General features: G+C 30.3%; 1 long non-coding RNA gene across 1 annotated transcript; it reads right to left on the bottom strand.

Moving 5' to 3' along the window:
- Window positions 1-4,113: 4,113 nt before the first annotated feature.
- LOC145128565 (uncharacterized) lies at window positions 4,114-5,256 on the bottom strand. Its single transcript, XR_013716996.1, has 3 exons — window positions 5,096-5,256; window positions 4,640-4,857; window positions 4,114-4,387 (listed from the first exon to the last, which is right to left on the bottom strand). It is a non-coding gene; the product is annotated as an uncharacterized LOC145128565 (long non-coding RNA).
- Window positions 5,257-6,418: the final 1,162 nt, after the last annotated feature.

The raw sequence follows: 6,418 nt of genomic DNA, 5'->3' as shown, positions 1-6,418 counted from the left end.
AAATTGCAGAGAATTTTACTTGAAAGTGATATGCATTAGTTGATGTTTGTATTGAAGCTTGAGGATGATGCAAAACTCTAAATACCTTAGTGGTAATATCCTACATACTTAATAATTGAGTATTTCAAAAAAAATAATTTCCATTAACTTTGATAACAAATTTGTTAAATTAAGCATATTTTTATGCTTATAAATTTGTTTTCTCTACTGACTTGTACTTATCATCTTGAAGATGAGAAAATATTAACCATGACTATATTGAAAAGTACCAAAAAGATCATATTGGTCATACCTTTCTGACATGATCTTCAAATGTTCTTTGCTCAATTCTTTGTTTTTTATTTATATCGTTTTTGTGTATTTGATTTGTTTCTTCAAGAAACTCGGTTTTCTACTAATTTTGATAAAAAATTGTTGAATTAAGCATACTTTTATGACTATAAATTTGTCAAATTTCTATTAATAAATCAAGTGTAAATGAATTTGAACAATTGTTAAATTTCATATTCTATAATGTAATTAATGCACTAATTAATCAAATAATAATACATGTCCAAGTGGTTGGGTACCTCCAGGACAATAAGCAAACATGCAAATTATAAGCAATTTCACAAAATTGTATTTTTTTTACTAGCTTTAAATTAACAATTACTTCTTTCACTTGCTTAAGATTATTGATTACTCATATTGGTTTGTAATAAAATAAAATTTTGATAAATTGAAAAAATTGTTCAACAAAACCTAATTGTTTATATATCAATTTAGGCTTTTTTTTGTGTTGTCATGTTTGTTAATTTGGCTATGTAGGATTCATTTGAAGTTCTATTTCTCTAGATCATGTTAATGTTCACATTCAAGTAGAAACAATCACAATTAGTAAGTATTCCAAATGATTTTTCAATTATATTAATCAAAACTGTTACTTTAAATGATGCGTTCTCATAGAAGTCACACCAGTTGTCACTATACAGATCTTCTAGCGGTCTAAAGAAGAATCCTAGCGGCTCTATGAATAATTTTGCTGCGTTTTCAATGAAGGATCACTCTATCAACATTCGTTCTCTAAAGTTCTTTCTCTTATTTTTGATATACATGCGTGTCACAACAATAAGGCAGAAAGAGGTGTTAGTAACCATTAAAGATGAAAAGGTAAGATATAATTTAAGAATATTATATAAAGTATAAATTGTGGATTTGTGATATTTATTTCTATGAAAAATATGTTGTTTGATTGCTAGGTTATATATCTGGGTTTTTTTTGTAATTTGATTTTGACAAGTTTGATCTAAATTTAATAATTGAAGCAGGTAGGAAAGATATGTGCTAACAATTTTGAATTTGTATTGCCCTCCAGAAACCAGCTGTAGCCTCATAGACCGTTCCTTCATATCTTAGTAGGTCTTAGCATTTCCCCAAATTTGGCTACAAGAAGTCATGGATGCACTTCTTGAATCATTCCTCTAAACTAAATTTCATTTGTTAGTTGGATGCAGTGACCAAAATGCAAGATTTGTGAAAATTCATTATTATTTATTAGTGTTAACCTTTGCCAAATTATGAAACGAATATTATATTTTTTTTCATAACATGTATTTTTTTCTTGTAATAATTTCTTTGATCAGAAGATATGTATATGTGATTGGGTGTAGCCTAAAATATCATATTTTAATTCTTATAAGGAAAAAAATACTTTATAGATTTACCAAATTAAAATATCTGAATTTGATGTTTATGGTTATGACCATGCACTTAAACTGTAATGTTTATCGAATTTCTTTGCAGAATTTAATGTTGCTAATACATATAACAACTTATTGTTGCTTTTGGTTTTACAGGGCCAATATGAAAAGAGTCATGTGAGCCTCCATGGAGGTTGGTACACCGGACAAAGTCAATTCATAAAGCTACTACACAACATGTTTTAATTAAGAAGTCGCATCATGTTGTGATAAAACAAAGATCACGTGGATCATTTATGTTCAAAATTACTGTATTAAAAAACCAAATTGCTCTAATATAAATATTAAATATTTTTATTTAATAAGTTTGGTTCAAAAAGTTTAAAAATGAATCTAACTAACATTTTTTTATTAAAATTTCACCTAAGACAATGCCACCTATTAATGTAATATGTATTTAATTTATGTTCCCCACGTTTAACACGGGTCATAATCTAGTTTTGCTTAATACCCTAATTGAATAACCGGATATTTTAACACATTAATTACATTTTCTAATTTTTTTAATTTTTAAGTTACCTTTTAACAGAATGTCATGAGATTACAACTGTATTATTGACATAATTCCCATTAAATCAACAACTTTATCTATTGTTTTTAAATTTTGAACTCATTTAATAAATATATTCGATTTACATTAACAGTTTGTGCTTTAAAATGTTGTATTGTCTAACTCTATTAAACACAAATTGATGTGTACGGATAAAAACTGTTGTGTATGAATCACTTTCCATTCTATAGATTTACCCGAGTCCCTATTTTTTATATTTAATTTTTTCCATATTAGTCTATATTTATCATTGTTTTTATTCTTTTGATTTGCATGAATTTTTATAATCACAGTTATGGGTTCTGGCATATCATTGTCTTCTCCTCCAAGCTTTATTCTAAGTTCCTTCAAGACTTCATATTCTTATCTTGATTAATGTTTATATTATCTTCAATTCTTTCTCTTCTCTTAGTGCTTTATGGTATGTTAGTTTTAGTCTATAGTCTCTGGCTCTCTGCAATAACAGTTGGTGATGTTGGTAGATCGTCTATATTCATATATCAATGAAAAACTCATAATTTTATGGGTTACATTTGCTTTAGACTAAAGACCAATATTCCCTCCTAGAATTTTGTTTGCATTAACAAGACTTAATTGATTTCTCTACTTTATTGTTTCCATTACTTGAAAGCCACTGAAAAGAATCGAAAGTTATTATAAATTTATAAACTTTATATCTAATAATTATATAAAGATTGTAAAATTAAGAAAATTTTACGTCTTGGCGAGAAATTGGTTCAACAAATGGTTTCCAAATGCACGGGACACTGCTAGAACACCTCCAACTTTTCAAGTATGAAAGCACCATTCTATAATGAAAGTATGCTTTTATAATACAAACAAGTGAATAATATAAAATCCATAATTCATACCTATTCACTATTGTATTTTCATAAGCTTTCATATTTTTATATTTTTGTCATATTTTATTATTGTATTTTTAAAATTTTCATATTATATTGATGTACTTTGATTTTCTAACTTCCAAACCGTGTAATACATGGATCTGTAAACTAGTTTTGTAATATAAAAGAAATGGAAGTAGGATGCTATAATACACAAATAAATGAAAGTGTGTTGCTATTACTTGCATTTGGCCCTTTTTTCACATTAATTCACTATATTTGATTCTTAAATACAAAGGAGTGTTCTATTTACTTTATCCCTTTAACTCACGTATCATTTTCGGTGTGAAAAAGAAATAATTTATTGATTCTTGATCTTGTTTGATGCAAGACTATTAGAAAAACTAGGGTTTGTAGTGGAAATTTGGATACCGACTTGGATCGTGAGAACACTTTCCGAACTGATATTTCTACCATATGCCTGGGTTGCAAGAAATTCAGCCTAGGATAATCCAAGTGGACACTTACTATTCTAGGCACAGAAATCGTAAGCCAAATTGCTAGAAAGATTCTGTGAGTGTTTGAAGAAAAACGAGAGCTAATTTTCGTGTGTCTCTTCTAAAAGGAAGAGTCGTTTATATATAATAAACGAGATTAGGGTTTCATTAGGGTTGGGCCGTCATGAGTTCCTTTGGAAGCAAGTCAGGGTAATCTGGATTTTAATGAGGATTTAAGGTTTCCAAAACTAACAAGTTTCATTAGTTTTACGATAATCACCCTTAAAAATCTGAATTTCCCACTATGTTCCCATATGTAAAATTCAGAGAGGTTTTAGGGCGCCGCCCCTAGACACCGCCAAAGGGGCGCCGCCCCTTTGGAAACTCCGGACAGAGGAGCGTTGCCCCTGGACTCCCGACTTGTCGTCGAAAAGGCTATTAATTCGATCTTATACATGCGTGCAGTCCGCACAAACCCGTACATATATTAGAGTACAAATTATGGGGCCCCTTAGCTCACATGTTAGTTCCAGTTACATAAAACGGCAGGGTGACACTAAAATCACCAACAAAGACAAAATCAAGAAAGAATCCACATGATGATGAAAAAAAGAAAAAGAGGTAAAAAGAAGATACACACAAAAGTTTTATTAAAACTCCATATCTTGCTCTCGTTTCCTTCACCACGCAGAAATTTCATTTATGACGATGGATTTGGGTGCCACCCACTACCCACCCAGCTACCTCCATGAGGACCTTGAAATATGCAAACTTGTGTCATAAAACACAAATTATAACAATGTACTTCTATCTGTTTGTGTATTATTGCATCCTACTTCCATATATCTCGTTTTCCAAGCAACACAAACTTTCATATATTTCTATTTTACTGTTGTATTTCACAAAAATTTCGTACTTGTAACCAAATACCATAGTCCATACGCATGCAAAATATAATTTTTTAGGAATTAGAATTTACAATCAGAAAAGAGGGACATGGTATCTTACTTGTACTCTGCACAAATTGCCAAGTTTCTCAAAGTTTTTTGTTGGTTAGACTTCCTTTAATCTAGCATATTGGCCCTAACATCAGCAATAGTATCCCATACAGCCATAATCAGCCTTTTAGACTATATTATACACAAACTACCTGTTAATAAACTTCAATTCCACTTCTTCTCACCAATTCCGTGAGTTGCTTGCAGATCAACCGAACCATAGGAAAGCTGAAACGAAAATTATAGTATTTCAAAGAAGCAAAAACGATTTTACACAAACTAACTGTTGATAATTAGAGCAATTGAAGCCATTACTAGAAGAAGCCAAAAACAAATATTTAACAGCTCAATTCATCTTGTTCACTCATAACATCGAACAGTGAGCTATTCCATAAAATTCGTACCAAATTGAACTACAAAAACATTGAATTATACTAAATTTTAACAAAGAAAACGAAATTCGTACCAAATTCTGGATAAAAGACGTTGATAGTGGTGGTGGTGGATCGGTGATGGCGAGCAACCGGATGAACTTCAGTTTAGTAATTCTTGGGCTCAGGGTAACGGTAACTTCAAGACTTACTTTGTTTTGCTTGGAAACTTCAGTTTTTGGCTCATAAATTGGGTTCACATTAGATACGATGTTACTAACTTGTGAATTTTGATGGGTTTATCCACGCTTTAAATGTTTAAAAATTGTGTTTTATGTTCTTATTATTTTGGAAAATATTTGATAAATATTTATTTTTTTTAACAAAAAAATCTGGGTTATTTAATATATTTTATTTAAAATTAACAAAAAAATCATTTTTTTTTATTTTAATAGGAAATAATAAATTATCATGTAAAATTATATAATCGGAACTTTTCTATTAAAAAAATTTAAGACTTGATCAAAATATTTTTTCAAAATAATGAGATTTTTCTACGTAAAACCTTTAAAAATACCTACGGCCTAAGAAGTGAGGCAACTTGGATGACCTCCTAGGGTCCATGGTAGCTCGGGGCCCAAATCTCAATCAGTAAGTATATGTATATTATTGTCGGTATATATAAATATATACTTAAAGGGATAATGTCATTATAACGCTACAAACTTTGTCATTTCTTTTTAAAAGGTCTCTAATGTTTTTTTTAGTATAGGATATTAAAGTCCAATTTTGCATGTTAAAAGTATCATTTCAAGAAAAACGAATGGGTAAACTCGTTATATTGCTAAGTTGGCATCCTTGTTGTCACTTTTTCAATGAACAGGTTCATGTGGCACTAATTGCATCCACGATTGCATCCTTAAGACACACAACAACAATTCTTCTCCAGTTTTACGTTGTCTCGCCTCCAACATAGATGCACATGTAATTATGCGGTATGTAGAGTAGATTCACACGTCGCGTATGTATAAGTATCTGTGTTATACTCGAAATCGTCCATCCCACGCGATGCGTGTTTGGCATGTACGCGATACGTTTTCTAGCATTAACCCTTATATGTTGCTTTGGTCTTTATGAGATACGTTTTGCTTCCTTTTTGCTTAGTAACATTTTATCTGCAAAATATGAATTCCAATAATTATAAGCACCTTTTATCTTTATTTTCTTCAAAACACAACTTAAACGTATTTGAGATTGCACAAAATATATGTATAAATAAGGCAATATCAATCGGGCTCGATGTCAGCTTCGGTTGCACTAGACAAATATCTATCTTGCCAAGTGTTTTCAACTGTTGCTTAAAGATTTTGGCATAAAACAATTGGTATTTTCGTGTCTTCGAAAACGGTGCCAATTTG

This window comes from Lactuca virosa, chromosome 8 (assembly GCF_052849685.1).
Source record: "Lactuca virosa cultivar CGN04683 chromosome 8, Lactuca_virosa_CGN04683_v6, whole genome shotgun sequence".
Taxonomy (NCBI): domain Eukaryota; kingdom Viridiplantae; phylum Streptophyta; class Magnoliopsida; order Asterales; family Asteraceae; genus Lactuca; species Lactuca virosa.
The sequence above is the reverse complement of the archived record's forward strand: the minus strand, read 5'-3'. Positions and strand labels throughout refer to the sequence as shown.